The sequence below is a fragment of the Dermacentor variabilis genome, unplaced genomic scaffold, assembly GCF_050947875.1.
Source record: "Dermacentor variabilis isolate Ectoservices unplaced genomic scaffold, ASM5094787v1 scaffold_20, whole genome shotgun sequence".
Lineage (NCBI taxonomy): Eukaryota > Metazoa > Arthropoda > Arachnida > Ixodida > Ixodidae > Dermacentor > Dermacentor variabilis.
In genome coordinates, this window is record NW_027460368.1 from 2,407,606 (window position 1) to 2,426,562 (window position 18,957).

General features: G+C 46.8%; 1 non-coding gene across 1 annotated transcript; it reads left to right on the forward strand.

The window, feature by feature from the left end:
• The first annotated feature begins 7,399 nt into the window (after positions 1–7,399).
• On the forward strand, positions 7,400–7,472 carry TRNAR-ACG (transfer RNA arginine (anticodon ACG)). Its single transcript has one exon. It is a non-coding gene; the product is annotated as a tRNA-Arg (tRNA).
• The last annotated feature ends 11,485 nt before the right edge of the window (positions 7,473–18,957 follow it).

Below are 18,957 nucleotides of genomic sequence, written 5' to 3' on the forward strand. Positions count from 1 at the left end.
CTGGCTGAAGTCCTTCCCTGTTGCCCTTTTTATGCTTGTAGATAAGCTTGCCCATCCTGCCGGATCGGCAAATGGGTTCACTGCGCCAACCTCGCCCAACAAAGGGACGTCGCCGCCCCACGAAAATCGCGCTCCCGTAGGTGCTGCCGCCTTTGTCGTTGCCATTTCGAAAATGGTCGTCGGAGAAAATGTGTAGTCTTCGGCTAAGGGGCACGCCTCGGCTGCGTTTGCCCTCAAGTTTGGCTTCGCCAGTGGATTCGGCCGTCCCTCCTCGCCTGCTTCCTTCACAGCCGAAGCGTTTCCGTGTTAGGCCTATTAGCCGCAATATCGACAATCGAATTCGGAATCAGCGGCGTCTAATGAATCAATCTTCATTACACACGTAGGTTGAGAGAAAGCGACAATCGTAGTCACTTCCTAGCTTACGAACAGCACGCGTTCGCACGAATCGAGCCCAGTTTGGTGCTAAGTTAGAGCCGTCGTTTCGATGGGTGCCGCCTTGTTTGTTGAAGCAAAGCTTTTGGGGCCGCTATTAGGGCTCCCGCTAAATCGGTGAAATAGCGTTCCCGACGCAAAACCAAAGCGCAGTTTGCGTGTCGCGCATGCGCAGTAGCTTCAACGCCATTCCTTTGGGGCCTCAAAACGTTTGGGGCCCCTATTATAAAACTCTATAATTGGCGTTGGGGGGGGATAACGCCTTGAACACAAAATCACATGTTTAGATCCTTCTAGATGGGGGTCCTGTCTAAATATGAAAACAGCTGATGATGCTGATCAACCTACTTCAGAGCGAAGCTGTTATTACAGCGAAGCTGTTAGCCTTTCGGTGGTCGGCATTTTTCCTGTCGGCGCCCGTTAGCAAAAATGTGGGCCGATCCAGGCGGCAGTGCAGGGGTATGAGCAGTGGCTCATACCCACGTAAGGCAGAGGCTTCAAGCACTCAGCAAAGTGAGCCGAACAGTGCACACATTATTTCGAATCACGCATACAACATACAGAACAGCATACGTTTCAATAAAGAACAAGCACAAAACAAGGAAGAAAATCTCATGATTGATGATAAGGTGTTCGTAATAATAACGCGAAGCACGTAGCATTCCCGCACAGTTTCTCGGTAAAGATTACTGTTGCGCAAGCTTCCGCGCCGATGGCAGCTTGCGACATGGGGAGTGACGTCGCTAACCTTTCGTATATAAAAGAACTATCCTAGCAACTAATGTCAATGCTGTTGCAGCCCCGCTATGGGTGGCGGCTTGCTGTCAAAATTATCACTACCCCCCTAACTACGATTACTCTAAATTACAATTACTACCACTATTCTAAAGCAATAAAGCATTGCGTATACCCCCCAGCAGTTGTAGTGGTGTTTTTCAACAGTTTCGCTATACATCCACTTTCGCAGTGCCGGGATGGTAACACTTTTTTTTTTGCGATTCTATAAGTTTCCACTCACTTACTCTATCAGCACATGTGTCCGAAGATGAGACAAGGCTTGAAAAGCTGCGGAACTTTACGAGAAAGCAGGCGGCAGGGGAAGACAAGAGTATCTGTGCTTTTGTTTATTTGCTTGTTTCAACATTGTGAGCAGCGATGAAGCGATAAACACGTTCCCTCGGGTGTTTTGAGCATAGCTGAACGGTGAGGCCTACAGTTAAAAATAGTGTTCTTCGTGTTTGTCCCGCGTTAAACTTGCGGGGCCTTTATTCCGTGCCTTTCAGGTATTGCAGTTACATCTCACGGTAACCAAGCTTTTTTGTTACACTTTTGACAGGGTTCTTCGGCAGTCGGAGCTATAACGGCCGTTCTTGGAGCTTTTTCCTAGCTACAGCATGGCGATGAGGCAAATACGAGCCGTGCGGAGTATTTCTGAACGCCTGCTTGCTTCTACGGTGCACGGAGATCAATGCACACGGGCGTTTTCGAGTTCCCCCGCTGTCCGAATAATGCCGTATCGTCCGACAATCGAAATCGCGGCCTGAAGCTCATCAGACGAAAGGCCACGCGGTAGTGTCTGCGTGCGGAACTACAGGGTAAGCAAACATATGAAAAGACAGCAGTAGCAACGACGGAAAAGTCTTAACCGCGCGATGAAAAAACGACATGCTCGCCTTTGTTTTGCGCGGACGATTGCTCGCATGTAGACCCGCAGCGTTTCTGTGCAGGTAGGCCATGGGGAGCTGCCACAACCTGCACACGTGCCTTAGAACACGCACTTACAAAGCGAAATATAAGAAAAAGAAGCATGTGCTTGCTGCGGAAAAACTAGGGAAACGATGGAGCATGTTTTATTAAAATGTAAAGATACCTGCCCAGCGGTCGATTTAGGCACCACTGGCCTCCTTGGAGCCCTTGGGTTCAGCGAGAGCTGAGGGAAAGTAAATATGTCCGCAATAGAGATTAGTAAGAGGTGATTGGAAGATTGGTGGAAGTAGGCAAACGACAAAAAAAAAAAAGCGGAGACGTACAGAAACAATGTTCCCAATAGGGGGTCACAAACAAAGTTCGCAATAGTGGGCCACAAAATTTGGTTATGAGAATTGATCCTGTCTTTTTTTTCTTTTTTTTCTTTTTAAACCTAGGTAGAACATAGGGCAGTATAGGAGCAAGAGCTTGGTGGTGCAACCCACCGCCCCATTTCAAAAAGGACGCTCATAACATCCATTCATGTATCCATTACGGGGTCTGTTGAGCAGCTGCGCGTACCACACCATCGTGCCCGAGAGGAACGGACAGTAGAGGACAAGCGCAGACCATCTGATCACTTCAGTGGGCGCCGGCAAACGCCGACAATTTTCCGTCAGCCTCATGTCGTGTACAGTCGAGGTGCTACCAGTGCTTGAAGTCTCCTTTCAGTGGAAGGGGGGGGGGGGGGGGCTCATAGGGCGGCGACCAGTATAGCGTGCGCACACTCACACACGGTCACTATATATATATATATATATATATATATATATATATATATATATATATATATATATATATATATATATATATATATATATATATATAAGCAGTGAAGTGCAAAACGATAGGATCCGTCACAGAAATAGTTCGAAGAACAGAAGCACGTAGAAAAATAACGGGAGTTTACTGACGTTTCAGCTGTCGTTCCGCCTTCATCAAGAGTGTGATTTCAAACACACAGAGCTCAATTTATTCATTTTTCTCCGTAAAAAAAATAAAGAAGATGCGAGAGAAAAAACAAAAATGTGAATACAAATTTCTTCGTACACACAGTGGCATTATGAAAAAAAAAGTACGTAGCCTTTGGCCGCAAGTACGCGTACATTTAGTGGCGTCGTGAATACCAACACGTGTATTGACTCACGTCAAAGTCGAGGAAAACAACCGTGAAGGCTAACTTGCGCGCCCCCATACAGTGCTATTATAAAAAAGAAACAGGTAGCCAGTTTGTGAATAACCCACACGGGAACATTCACACTCGGTCTCACATTCAGTCGTGTCCACGAGGGCAGAATGACGTAGCCAATGGAATGTAGGGGAGACGGGTCACATGTTAACAAGGAGTATGCGAGCGGTCGTAGCTGCCAGGAGAGTGTTTCTTTTGTTCTTTGTTTGAATGTCTGCAACTTTTTTGCGACAACGAAGACGGTCAATATGCTCCCACCTGGTTATTGGACACCTGTACTGTGACCTCCATGACCCCTGGTTGAACGAACTGCGTTCCATACGCATTATTTGCATTATATACAGGGTGTCCCCGCTAACTTGGACCAAGATTTTAAAAATACCCAAGAGCTCTAGGGAAATCTTACCGACGGCATTGTAGCCGTAGTCGTATGTACTTACGGCCAGCATTTTCTTCATCACAAAGTATTATTTAATTAATTACTTTTAATTTGAGAACTCTTTAATTATTGCTTGAATCGCAAACATATCAATTACAAAGTTGTAGGGCACCTTAAGTAACCTCCGAGTCAGCCTTTATTTCGTGCTGAAGCGGTCCTGGTTGTTTTTTCCCAAGAAAAAACAAAAGCCCGGGAAATGCGCTAAATACGAAATAGACGCGCACTCGCAGGCGGCTACTCAAGCGCCTACAAGCAACCATTGAAACACAGCTGCATTCTCTTATAGCCGCATCGTACAAGGCTCCGCAGCTCTTATCAATGCGATAGTGGCGTGTTCTCTTGATACCGCGACCATCACACAGCGTGAAGCCCTGTATCGAGCTGCCGCCGCTAGTAAAGCCGTGTATCCGTGGCTATTCGCTTGGGAGCGCTTGAGTAGCGCCGCACGAGCTATGTTTTCGTATTTTGAATGTTTCGCGCGCTTTTGTTTTTTCTCGGAAAAGCTAACGGGGCAAAGCTGAGCACTAAACAAATGCTTGATTCGGAGGTTATTTGAGATGCCCAACAACTTTGTAATTGATATTTTTGCGATTCAAACAATAATTATAAGGTTCACTAATTAAAAGTGATTGATTAAGTGATACTTCGGCGTGAAGGATACACTGACCGTAAGTACATACGACCACGGCTACTATGCAGTTGGTACGATTTCTCTAGAACTCTTGGGTATATTTAAAATCTTGGTCCAAGTGAGCTGGCACACCCTTATATATATATATATATATATATATATATAAGGGTGTATATATATATACACCCTTATATATATATATATATATATATATATATATATATATATATATATATGAGTGAAGCGATGAATCACTGCAGGATCCGGCAGTGAAACAGGTCAGGAAATAGAAGGACGTATAGAAATATTCACCAATTCACGAGCAGGTAGCTTCACGCTCAGGTGCCTCATGAAACAGCATGCTGTGCCAAAAATCTTAGTCGAACGAGGGTGGTGAGCGTCATGTGTAGTGCTTCGCGGAAAGGCATGCAGCAGGACAATATCTTTCCTGTTGTTGCTCATGTCATATCAACCAATTAATCTTGATTAAATCATTGATAAGAAAAAAACAGAAAGTCCGAATTTGCCTGCACAAGGCCCTACTGGTAATAAAATCACCTCCGGCGCTGGTCGAATGGGTGCCACAGTTCTACAGTGAAGCTGCCGAGAGGAGGGGAGGGGTGGACACGGGACATTAAGCATTTGTTGGGACGCCGGCCAGGCCGTTGTTGGCGTTCCCCACCGCATCTCGCGTGCAGTTGGAGTAGCCATTGCCTCGCGTGCTGCCCGGTCCCATGTCACCTCTGCGTATAGTTAGAACCCCGTGCGTGGAGCTCGAGCGCGTTGCTGAACGTCAATGTGAATCCTTCGCATTCGGGCGATACTGCCAGTTTTTTTTTTCTTTTTTTTATGCTGCGTGCGATTTAAGAAGACGCCACTTATTTTTCCATTGGCAGAAAAGGGTGCATTAAATCGTTTCCGAAATCAAAGTTGGCTGCCGTGCAAGGCACTTTTCCAACCAAGAAACTCTCGTCCGCAAACTACATTGCTCCCTTTAGAGTGCCATTTCTTTAACACTGGCGCCATGAGGAACGCCTGAGAAAGAGGAGGGAGAGGCGCAATCTTTACAATGCCTGCCGACCGGCAATCCCTGCGTAAGCAGACTCCCTATGGAAGTGCAGCCACCTACACAACGCAACGCGGTCCGGTCCAAATGTCCTCGATCGACGTGCATATAACCGTTTTGGCGGCGCTTGTTTTATGCGAGGTCAGCGAACCGCCAATACGCGCGCAAAACTGGTTGTCGCAGCCAGAATGAGTCCCTGTCCTGCTTCGATCAACGCCGGCGAAAGAGGCGTAACTATACTCCTATGCCTTCCCCGCACGTCAGACCCCACTGCGGCTCAGAAAGGGATCACCGCGCAAGGAGCCGAACAACTTTCTACGCTGCGGCAAGCTGTACAGTTCCATTCGGGCCCCTTCGAAGGCGCGCACACGGAGCCCCTAGCGTGGTGAAGCGGGCGAAGACAGCAGGTGGGTCGTTGTTGCCAAAATGACCTGGACGCGTATGATCGGGAAACACCGGGTCCCACATGCGTGACGGAGGCGTCGGTCATTCGGTCGCCTCAGTTTCCTGCACGGTTATGCCTGATATCAGCCGCCCTCGAACATGGGCGTCCGTTCTGCTGTGCGCGGCGACCTGCGACGACTTTCGCGTCTTTTTTCTTTGCATTTGACCACGGTTTCATCCATTCAATTCGCTATGAATAGATAAATTTGCAGATAGCCCACTAAGGAGAGCACGAACATTAGAGTCTGTGAGCTCCCTTAATGCAGAAAATGGCGCTGTCAGTGTTCGTGAAGAGCTAGCTGTTCGAATTCCTGCACGGAGCTTCATCTATGACGGAATGAAACGGGCGCAAACGAAGACATGTCAGCCTCAAATAGGCAGGGGAACAATTTCTTTTTTTTTTTAGAGTAAGAGGCCTTGGCTGCGGGAAGGGCCGGGTGTTTATGTGCTTCAAAACTCTTATATTGGACATCGAGAGAATGAAAGTAAATAATGTAATTACATTTTGTGGTTCTGTGTGCCAATACCACCACCACATGATTGTGAGGCGCGCCCTTGTGGGGCACTCCGGAATAATTTAGACCACGTGCGGTTCGTGAAGATGCATTTAAATCTAAGCACACGAGCGTGCCTGCATTCCGCCCGCATCAGAATGCGGCCGCCGCGGCGTGTCGTGATGGTAAGTTGAGCCTTTTGGACTAACCACAATGCCTCCTTCATACTCGAGTACACAATGCCTGCATTCACACTGGGGCTGCATTCTGCAGGATCCACTACTTTCGGGCATATCACTTTCAATGGATTCCGATTGGCTACACTAGCTGGAGAAAGGCCGGTCGCATTGGACACAACGCCAAGAAAAGGTTATCACCGTCGCCCGACCGCATAAGCTTGCAGCCGTGATTTCCTGCCGCATGGGATCCGGGAAGCGACGAGGGCGGAGGACATTCCCATAAAGTACGCCGCAATATTGCGACACTACCCATTCGAAAGAAAACAATATCTACTACAACATCCAGAATTAGGCAAGGAAGAAACCACCACCCTCCACGGACTACAAACGGATACATATGTCCATGGAATTACCATGCACCGGATTCAGCCCGTACATGCAATTCTTATACTTATGCCGATTCTGTGATGCACCGGACACCCTCCAACACGTGGTGTTGGTGTGCCCACACCGCGAGAAAAGCACTCAAGGTGAAGCGTCAGAATCGCCACAAGCTATCAAGAAAACGAGGATTAGCGAAGTCTTCTGGACTGGTCACCTGCAGCAGCCAACGACTTTCTAGACTGGGAGAGCGAAGAACTAACAGATCCTCGCCGTTTCGCACAATAAAACTTCGTGCCTCCTCCTCCTCCTCCTCAACGCGATGGATCACTTGCGAAAACAGTGTCCGTTAATAGAACTGCTGACAGCGCCGCTTACCACTTTGCTTCTGTTCGGGGCCTGTGGCGCAACGGATAACGCGTCTGACTACGGATCAGAAGATTCCAGGTTCGAATCCTGGCAGGCTCGTATGGATGTTTTACTTTTTTCTTTTTGCTCCTTCCTCATTTTTCTTTTCAAGATGATTTACGATCCGGCCGACTGAATTTCAAACACTGAGAATCATTTTTTTTAATTCGCGATATATAGATTTAGCTGTGGTATCAGTCGAAAACACGTTTCCACTTCACTTGCAGTGCATGAACTAAGGCGCTATAAATGATGAAAATTACTAAATATACTTATTAACGTAGAAAGATATTTTCTACGCTAATAAGTATTTCGTTATTTTACATGTGGAAATTAAGGAAATGTTGTAAGACATGATGCGCCACAATTAAGCGTGAGGTATTAAAAACAAGCAAACGAAAAACGAATCAAAATAAATTTTAAAAAACATGGTCATTCAGTATCAAGTAAAATAATATATAAGAAAACAAAAATGAAGTTCAAGTGCAAATACGCTATCAGTATTTTCAAGCAAGACTGGGCGAAAAAAAAATGATTCCGCGCAGCACATAATGGCTTCCCTTGCAATGCCCGGAGAAGGCCACGGTATGGTGGCTAGAAAGTGGCAGTGTGACGGCCGGCGTATCTGCGCTGTGCGCGGGAGAGGCGCGATGAGCGATAAAATTTCACGGCGTCGCTAGGGGCGCTGAAGAGCGCTGGTGTAATGAATTTGAACGCTGAACAAATAACAGATAAAGGCACACGAGTCCAGGAAGCGCTTGGCAAATGGCCGAGTAAAGAGTGGGAATATGGTGAGCTTCTAGGTGTAATAACGACAGATATACGGAAAGAGAAACAACATGTTCGTTGGAAAGGAAAAAAGAAACCGAAAAAATTCAGTGCCCGTCCACTCTGTAAAGAAGGATGCTGCAAGAAAGAAAGAAGCTGTGTATCATCATCAGACTGGTTACGCCCACTGCAGGGCAAAGGCCTCTCCCATACTTCTCCAGCAACCACTGTCATGTACTAATTATGGCCATGTTGTCCCTACAAACTTCTTAATCTCATCCGCCCACCTAACTTTCTGCCGCCCCCGGCTACGCTTCCCTTCCCTTGGAATCCAGTCCGTAACCCTTAATGACCATCGGTTATCTTCCCTCCTCATTACATGTCCTGCCCATGCCCATTTCTTTTTCTCCATTTCAACTATGATGTCATTTACTCGCGTTTGTTCCCTCACCCAATCTGCTCTTTTCTTATCCCTTAACGTTACACCCATCATTGTTCTTTCCATAGTCCGTTGCGTCGTCCTCAATTTAAGTAGAGCCCTTTTCGTAAGCCTCCAGGTTTCTGCCCCGCACGTGAGTACTGGTAAGACACAGCTGTTATACACTTTTCTCATGAGGGATAATGACAGCCTGCTGTTCATGATCTGAGAATGCCTGCCAAACGCACCCCAGCCCATTCTTATTTTACTAAATTATTTCAGTCTCATGATCCGGATCCGCAGTCACTACCTGTCCTAAGTAGATGTATTCCCTTACCACTTCCAGTGCATCGCTACCTATCGTAAACTGCTGTTCTCTTCCGAGACTGTTAAACATTACTTTAGTTTTCTGCAGGTTAATTTTTAGACCCACTATTCTCCTTTGCCTCTCCAGGTCAGTGAGCACGCATTGCAGTTGGTCCCCTGAGTTACTAAGCAAGGCAATATTATCAGCGAATCACAAGTTACTAAGGTAGTCTCCAATAACTCTTATCCTCAATTCTTCCCACTCCAGGTCTCTGAATACCTCTTGTAAACATGCTGTGAATAGCATTGGAGACATCGTATCTCCCTGCCTGACGCCTTTCTTTGTTGGGAATTTGTTGCTTTCTTTATGGAGTACTGCGGTGGCTGTGGAGCCGCTATAGATATCTTTCAGTTATTTACATATGGCTCGTCTACACCTTGATTCCGTAATGCCTCTATGACTGCTGAGGTTTCGACAGAATCAAACGCTTTCTCGTAATCAATGAAAGCTATATATAAGGGTTGGTTATATTCCGCACATTTCTCTATCACCTGATTGATAGTGTGAATATGGTCTATTGTTGAGTAACCTTTACGGAATCCTGCATGGTCCTTTGGTTGACAGAAGTCTAAGGTGTTCCTGATTCTATTTGCGATTAGCTTAGTAAATATTTTGTAGGCCACGGACAGTAAGCTGATCGGTCTATAATTTTTCAGGTCTTTGGCGTCCCCTTTCTTATGGATTAGGATTATCTTGGCGATCTTCCAAGATTCCGGTACGCTCGAGGTCATTAGGCATTGTGTATACAGGGTGGCCAGTTTTTCTAGAACAATGTGTCCACCATCCTTCAACAAATTTGCTGTTACCTGATCCTCCCCAGCTGCCTTCCCCCTTTACAAGGCTCCCAAGGCGTTTACTTCTTCCGGCGTTACTTGTGGGATTTCAAATTCCTCTAGACTATTCTCTCTCACAGTATCTTCGTGGGTGCCCCTGTTACTGTATAAATCTCTATAGAACTCTTCAGCCACTTGAACTATCTCATCCATATTAGTAATGATATTGCCGGCTTTGTCTCTCAACGCAAGCTGTGTATGTGGCCCCTTAATGGCGAACTGCACCTCCGCCGCGGGTCGGCCCTGCATTGCACTATTTTCGGGATCGGCCCACGTCTGACGAGTTTTTTGCTTACCATGCCAACGACACGAAAATTTCCTTGGAAGGTAGAGGTATGCAGCTTCGCTGTAAAAGATGGTGGAACTGGGAGATACGAGAAGCGATCGCCGAACGACAGAAAGCATCTCGAGAGCACAGGCAGGCAAAGAAGGCGCAGTTGCCGTAGGATGATGCGGCCACTAAATGGGGAAAATACCGGGAGAAAACGTCTATGGTTCAAATACTGGTGCAAGCAAAGATAAAAGTGAAAGTGAATGTTGGTTGTCAGAAATACATGGGAAAAAGAAGGCCGCGCCTAGAATATCTCGGAACCACATAAAATTATCAGGCAGGAAGTCAACAAGACAACATATCCTAGACGAAGATTGAAACAAACTGGAAGGGGAAGCGGCATTAAACTACATAAGAGAAATGGCAGCCGAATCTTTCCAAGGCAATGACGAGGTTGTATTTGAAGAAAATAAGAGCATGAAAGGGAACCAGCTGGAAAAGGAGCTGGTGTTGACGAATTTCAGCTCGAAGAAATCAGAAGAGGAAATTCCTAAGTGCACAGCCACACGGCTAGACGAGGTTCCTGTTAGGCTGATCAATGAACTAGGGCCAAAAAGTAAGGAAGCTCTGGTGAAAGCAGTGCAAAAAACTTTAAAAGATAGACGAATACCAGACAGTTGGTGACAAAGTAGAATGAATTTAATTTATAAAGGTAAGGGCGAGGAAGAAAGAATTCACTCGTATAGACCGTTGACCATTACATCGGTAATATACAGGCTAGCAATGTAGGCAATCAAATTAAAGCTGCAAGCATGGGCATAGAACAATTGCATTTTGGGAGAACTTCAGAATGGCTTCAGAACAGGTGGGTGTTTGGATGATAACTTATTTGTTTTTACTCAGTGTATTGAAATATCAAGAGTAGAAAGCAGACCATTACATGTGGCGTTTTCAGACATTACAGGAGCCTATGAAAACGTAGACCGCAACATTTTGTGGGATATTCTGGAAGGGAACTATTGTCTACAGCTTTTGAGAGAGATTGACCTAGAAAATACTGTTTGCGTTGAATTGGAAGGGATGAGGAGCGAGGAGAAAGTTGACGCGTCAAAATCCACAAGGGACTGAGGCAGAGTTGTCCTTTATCCCCACTGCTGTTTATGATGTACATGGTGAGGATGGAGAGAGCGCTAGAAGAAAGTGATATCCGGTTCAATCTCTCATACAAACAGGCGGGTACAGTAGCAGAGCAGAAGCTTCCAGGTTTATCTTATGCAGACGACATTGTGTTCTAGCTAACAAGGACAGTGCCTTGCAAGGGCTGACATCTGTGAACAGGATGGCGAGAATTTAAGTTTGAAATTTAGTGTTAGAAAATCAGATGTTATGGTATTCAATGAAAAAAGTGAACACACAGTGGCAATACAGGGCCAGGAAATACCTCGGGTATGAGAATATAAATACCTTGATATATGGATAAACGAAGGCAATAGATATATGGAAACATAGGAAAAAACAATAACAGTAAAGGGGAAGAGAAATTCAGACATAATGAAGCACAGAGTGCTATAGGGATACAATAGGCACGAGGTGCTCCGGGGTATGTGGTAAGGTGTAATGGTTCCAGGACTTATTTTTGAAAATGCGGTTGTTTCTTGAAATCTGGAGGTACAGTCGGGACTCTATGAGAACCAAATGTCAGTGGCACGCCTCGCATTGGGCACTCACGGGAAGACTACAAATGAAGCTGTGCAGGGTTATATGGGCTTGACAAGTTTTGAGGTGAGGGCGACTGAGGATGACTGAGGAATATGGAAGAAAGTAAATGGCTGGGAGAGTGTTGAGGTAGTTGTATAGGAAAAGCATTGATTACCTGTGGAGGAAAAGACATAGGAAGCTTACCAGCAAGTATGCGGCCTGTAGGGTGGGCAACACAGCAACAAAGAACGTCAAGTGGAAAGTCAGAGAGGCTGAAATAATCTCATGGGTGGCGGCAATGGAAAAGAAACCTGCCAAGAGTAACTACTTAAGAGGAAAAAACGAAATCAGGAAAGAAACAATTTATGATAACTCAAGGGGAAGCTCATTACTTTTCGAAGCGAGATCAGGATGCCTCAGAACTCGCACCTATAAAGCGAGATATAAGAAGGAAGAAGAAGCATGTGCTTGCTGCGGTAAAGCTTGGAAATTATGCAGCATGTTTTATTAGAATGTGAAGATATCTTCTCAGCGGTCGATTTAGGCACCCCTTGCCTCCTTGAAGCCCTTGGCTTCAGCGAGAGCAGGGGGAAAGTAAACATGTCCGCAATAGAGATTAATAAGAGGCGATTGGAAGATTGGTGGAAGAAAAGTAGGGAAACGTACAAAAACAAAGTTCACGATAGGGAGTCAGAAAATTTGGTTATGGGAATTCATCTTGGGTCTTTTTTCTTTGTTAACCTAGGTAGGACATTAGGCAGTATAATAGCAAGAGCTTGGTGGCGCAACTCACCACCCAGTTCTAAAGGTGACGCTAACATCCACCCATCCGTACAAAGGACGAGCGGCGGCGCAGCCCTTGCCAGTGTAGCGCCAGGGAGGTCTGCCGGGCAAGCATAGGCTTGTAGAGCGCGCTTGTTTGCACGTCGATCGTGATCAGAGGGAAGCGTCGCACACGTGCCACTGATATTATGTTGAGGTGGGTAGTGGGTGATCTTGTGCTGCTCATGCGTTACGTATTAGACAGCGCGCCATGCCCTCATGGCGTCAAAAGCGCGAACATGTGTTGAATACGGGCGCAGAAGCGGGTACAGAACGTGCAAAGCCAAGGCCTGCCTTTTTAGACCACCTAAAGGCGCAGCTCGGCCTGAATTGTGGTCCGGACTCGCAAAATATCAAACAACGAGTTCACAACGGATTGTGTCCTTCGCGAACGGTAGTTCGAATTGAAGTCGGACTTTTCGGCAAGTGATAAATGCGGAAGTAGTCACCGGAGAAGCAGCTGGACGCAATGCAGACAGCCTGTTCACGCAAAAATTTGGTAGGGGAGACCTATTGTACCATGGAGATGAGTTAGGCATGCTCGTGCTAGAGTATGCATTCACATTATTCTTTTTTCTACAGAGAAGCTTTATGCTTTCCGTGTGCATGATTTTATGCAGTTCTTGAGCAGTTTAACAGTTCGCCAAGTGGGACGCGAGCTTCATCGCAAAGAGCTCACTGAAAAAATGGTCCAGTATGTGGTGTTAACAAGGCGGCACTTTTTCACATTGAACAAGGACAAGGCTCTTCAAAGGGGGCGCCACGAACATTTGAAGTTAAGGAGAGTGAAGTACAGCCTACTGCTATGCTCGGTCTGATGTGTGCATGTGGATTACTGTACTACGTAATAAAGTGTTTCCTCTCGTCTTGTGGACTTGTACAACAAAAGCAGTGATCGAAAATATTTAGTGCATGTTGAGATTCGCCAAAGCGCCGACATATGGACCTAATTTTTTTTACAAAGCTAACGCTTTTTGAAAGGCATGTTGCAGGCGCATGCAGACGCGAATAGTGAGCTGAACGACGTGGTGATGTTATTCCCCGGTTAATTGCGCGCAGCCCGGCATGATTTTGTCTGTTTGCGTGTACGATTTTCTCTGCGCCCACTGGCTACATTTGTGGCAGATGACCCAAGTTGAACGTAGGCGTTTCGGGTTGTTTCGGTTCACAGTCCACGTTCGCTTGCACTAACACCATGCAACCCTTTCAGAAAAAAAAAAGAAAAGAAAACGAACTCGTCCAGAGTGGCCTTCAAATGTGATCGTCCTCCTTTTTTAAATCGCATGGCGAAACATCTGTTGCGTGTTTAGGTGTTATCTGTGCTCCGAAGAAGTGTCACCCTTCTTAATAATGCATCTGCGAGCTGCAAAAACTTCGCGATCTTTGCACCGCGCATTACATTAAAGATTCAAACGCGACGCAAAGCAAACGCCACGCGCGTGCTAGCTGCCGTGCACCGCACCCTTCAAAAGCCGCGAAAACTGCACACCAGCTGCAAGTAGCGACATCTACAACTTTCATCGCTACTCTGTGCAGCCAGCCGGCTCCCGCCCGTCACACTGCCCCCTTCTAGCCACCATAGCCACGGTGCAAAAAAAAAAAAAAAAAAAAAAAACCTAAAGAGATTACAGGACTCGCCGCCGTTCTAAGCATGATGTGCTGTTCTTGCCTTCACTAGGCATAAATCGAACAGCACATTTTCACCACGGGACCTCGAGGATGATTCAGCGCGCCCTCCTATTTTATGTAGGAAATGGTTGATGAATGACGCACCTAGCTGGTTTCGATGAAACAACGTTTTTACGTTTTTCGGTAAAATTCAGAAAGTCTGAATGCTAGTTAAAGAAAATCTTGGTGGTGCCATCTACTGCCCCATTTCAAAGGGAACGCTCGTAGCATCCATCCATCCTATTAGACATGTACGCAGAATCTTCAGACGAGATTTTCTCTTGAACTAAGGTTTTAATTGGCACAAATTAATGAAACGCTGCGAGGGTTCTGGAATTATATTTTAACAGTGAACGTTGACTTATTTGCCATTAGTATTCTTTGAAGGGCTAAAGAGCGCGAAAAACACGCGAGCGTAGTGGAGAAGAAGATTTGAAGCATTGGTGCATAATAACAGGCTCAGCTTTCAGTTTTGCTACAACATATTTTGGATGCCGGTCAAAGTTTTCAAGATGGTTCATATTCATTCTCCCAGTTCTCCACATACAACGGTCATAAGGCATGCGCGGCTAATGCAATAATGCATGCGGCACAGTTGTCATAAGGTTCCATTGTTCATGGAACTTGTGCCTATTACTTTATGGTTCTTACAATTTTGGTATTAATTGCTCATGTGTCTGCTACCTTTCTCTGCGCCGTTATTGCTTATAGAAGTCTAGGAATATCGTGATTACCGAAGGGGCATCCTCATGCAGGTGAGAAAACGACGCGCAAGCATTCGCATTTTATTAAACGCGGTCCAACTTTATAACGCTGCAAAACATATCCGAGTACGCAGCAGTCACGCATGTCGCTCAACGTCGCGGCTTTCCGCTGTCCCTACAGCACAGCTCCCCATGATCCCGGAGGCAACGCAATCGTCATACTGCGAAGTTTCCTCTTGTTTTCAGTCAAGCTGTACACTGTATGGGCACAAGTTAATATGCATAGGAAACCTGCGTTCAGTTTAGTACATTGTAAAAGGCACCCGTCGCCGAGGGCAGAGATCACAACACCCGCTGTTGCCAGCACACGATGGTGACCACCGGATAGAATCGGCGACGAAATGTGCGATGTGTATCTGGACACCATCTACTGATGCGTCTTTTCTGATGGTAAATTCGTAATCGTGGGAAATTCGTCATGCAATTGAGCCAATGTTGGCCCGAAGTCATGGTGGGAAAAAAAAGCGCCTTCTCTTTCATCAGTTTCTTTTTGTGTACGTGCCATAATGTTTTGCGTTGCTTGTTCCACTCTCCCATTGGTACCATTTGGGGATTTAAAAGAAGACAAAGCGACAGTATCTTCTGAGTGCCAGCCAAGTGAAAACCAGGAATTATATTGTGCTTTTTAAAAGTGGTCCACACTTTACCAGCGTCATCATTTGGTGCTCGTTTACGCTAGCGCATATATACGGGAGCTGCCCTCAAAGGGCCAAATCGTGGATCATACATGGTGTTCTCTTCACATTAGGAATATCACTTCGCGCTTGCTTTAACGTTCGACTTTTACATGGCCACCACTACCCGCTGTAGTTGCTTAGTGGCAATGGTGTTAGGCTGCTAAGCGTGAGGTCGAGGGATGGAATCCCGGCCACGGCGGCCTCATTTGGATGGGGGCGAAAAGCACTCATGTACTTTAATTTAGGTACACGATAAAACACCCCAGGTGGTCCGGAGTTCCCTACTACGGAGTGCCTCATAATAAGAAAGTGGTTTAATTTAGCATGTAAAACCCCATAATTTAATTTTTAATATGATCACCCTTATAAAGAATTGGCCGATCTCATTAACCACACAGTCTTCCTTCTCTTGGCGTCCCCCGTTGTACCTTGCTAAAAAAAATTGATTTTCATTTCGCATAACTAAGAACGGAGCAAAAAGCGGGGACGAAATAAGACACGTCGCTCTTGTGCCTCGCATCTAGCGCCTTTCTCCGTCCCTGCTCAATGTTCTGTTGCTAATTATGCACGACCACAACTTGCCGACTTACGGTTATCGCAAATGAAATTTTTAAAATCGCGCGTTCTTCCCTCGTGCGCCTTGATTTCGCGGCAGTTCGGTTCTTCATCGTTTTCGGTTCCGCTGCGCAGTCAACCTCGCGTCTCGCGAAGGAATCCTGAGACAGCGTGCCACGGGCAAGGCGTGCCCACAGAATCGCGCAGGTGCTCGTGCGAACCCCGCGACCGAAGATCCAGCTCGGCTCCAGGGATTTCGTCCAGCACTGCCTCCACGCCAAGAGGCAGCCCAGTTCCGCGGTGGATGAAGCCGAAGGCCTTGACGCGACGGCGACGCTCCAACGAAAGCGTAAGGCCTTTACTTCGCTCTCTGCTTCGCCACTCAGTGCGGTTAACGAAAAGCTTTCTCACACGCCGTGGTGGCTTAGTGGCTATATCGCGCTCTCCTTCTTAGCACGAGGTCGGGGATTCGATTCTCCCGAACTATACCCGTTCTATAATGCTAGCCGCATTGCTGCTGTCCTAGACGGGGGAGTCATTTCGGAATAAATGCAAGTGCGAACAGGAGAAAATAATCGGAAAGCCATTTCTGCTGTTGTTCTGTAGCTGGTATTTAAGCATGTTGCCGACTCAAATTCACACTGCCGTGCATGAATTAAGGTTCTGTTAAACATGCATGTGAAGCTGCCAACAGAATAACGGAGCCTAGTTCCTTTCGATTTGTTCGCGCTTGAATTTATGGTGTCAGTATCTAAGAATATAGGCACGGCTCACGAGAAGAACGCATCATGTCCAAGCAGGACATAGAAAAACATTGAAATATACTACCTCTTGTGATTCTTTTTTTCTCTTCTTCCCTTCACATACACCTGGTGTACGTGAGTATACAACGCGGCGCTGCGTATTGGCGTAATGAAAGGATTCGTCTACAATGTGAGGCTTCCCGAATACATTAAGCATATTCACAGCCAGTACATAAACCGGTACCTTTACTTACCGGTATTCATTCGCTGTTAAAAATGTTCATTTATATATAAAAATACAGCTAAGGTTTTGCTTTATGAAATGACTATGACATCGTGCGTAAAGAAGTGAGGGTTTCTGATATATCTACTTTGGGTTTCACAATTCTATGGCAGTCGAGTGTAGGTTGCGAGGCGTGTTTTGCACTTGAAACTGCCTTCGAGAATAAGGAGACAACGCGTTGACATTCGGCTATACACATTGCACGACGCCACTTGCATCCGCGTGGTTTTCGCTCGTTTTGCTAGTGCCAGTGGTAGTTTCTATCCCAGTGCCTCACTACCACACTACCATACAATACGGTATCTAAGCAGACAAGCTGCTCATCTTGACGTCACGAACATCCCACCGGATGCGGTTAGTTTCAATATACGCAAGGCATTTTACAACAAAATTACACAGGTTGAATTTCTGTAAATATGAGTTGAATATTATACTTTTTTAATGTTACTTGGCAATACTTACTCTTCAAACAGGCGGAAACCGCACCTTAGCTATTTGGTATGTCAACAGCAGAGTGGAGCACAAGCACGTCGGGTGTTTGTCCGCAGGTCTGCAAGATGGGACCACGGAGCGGCCGCCTAAGAGAGTCCGCTGCGTGCATTGTCGGCAGCTGTCCCAGCGAGCGCCGGGCGGTCAACCAGCTCTTCTACAACGTTCGCTTCGTGCGGAGCATCTTGGGCCATCAACGGGTGGACCTCGACAAGTCAAGCACGGCCTGCGCAGTCGATGGGCGCCTCCAGCTTGCGGAGCTGTCCCTGTGGAACAACTTCCTGTGGGCCATCATCATCAAGCTACGCGAAGGATGGCTGGTCCTAGCTTGCCTGCGCGGGCGCGTGGTTCCTTTGGCCTTCAACGAGCAAAGCAGGCGCTCGTTCATTCTCGTTCATTGGCTGCTGAAGGAGCACCGCTCCATCGCGTTCCCGGAGCTGTTCGAGTCACGGATGTCACCAAAGGATTTCCAGTTACGGGACGGCCTCGAGGTTAGCGAACACCTGAGGAACGCCAGGCTCTCCTACCACCTGTGGGCCTACCAGACTAGGGACATGATAAACGCGCCTAGCTCCACAGCTGCCACGCTCGACACGCTGGAGATGGTGAGCGTGCGCTCCGCGAGCGTGGGCGTGAGCATGCTATGCTAGCTGCTCGACAGGTGTGACGTCATGCGCATGACGAACTGGATCGACGTGCCCGTGGCTCAGGAGTTGATGCGGTGATGCGCCGTGCTACGCGGCAGCGCCAGATCCACGTCGACAAGCTGTTCCCGACGGTCGACTCCTGCTACATTCTGGCCGACCTCGTGTCCTTCATCGCAGTCATCGAGGAGTTCGTTGTCAGCCGCTGAGCGACAGGCACGTACAGGAAGCTGCATGGTTTTGCAGCGTTGTTCGTCCTCATCCCCGGTCGAGGCGCGACGCTGGAGACATTCGAGAAATATAACTTCCAAGTGAACGATGTGCTCCTCGAGGACCGCTCCATAAAGTTGAGCGAACCGATAAGCGGCCTGGCGCATTTTGTTGTTTTTGCGGATCAGCGCGAGATTGTGGTGATTTTCAATGTATATTAAATAGATTTCTTTAGCTACTTTGCCCAGTTTTAATGGTTGAATGATGTCGCACAAATAGGACATACATAGTGACCCAACTTCTCTGCTAACTTGGGCTATTATGTATGGGCCGGC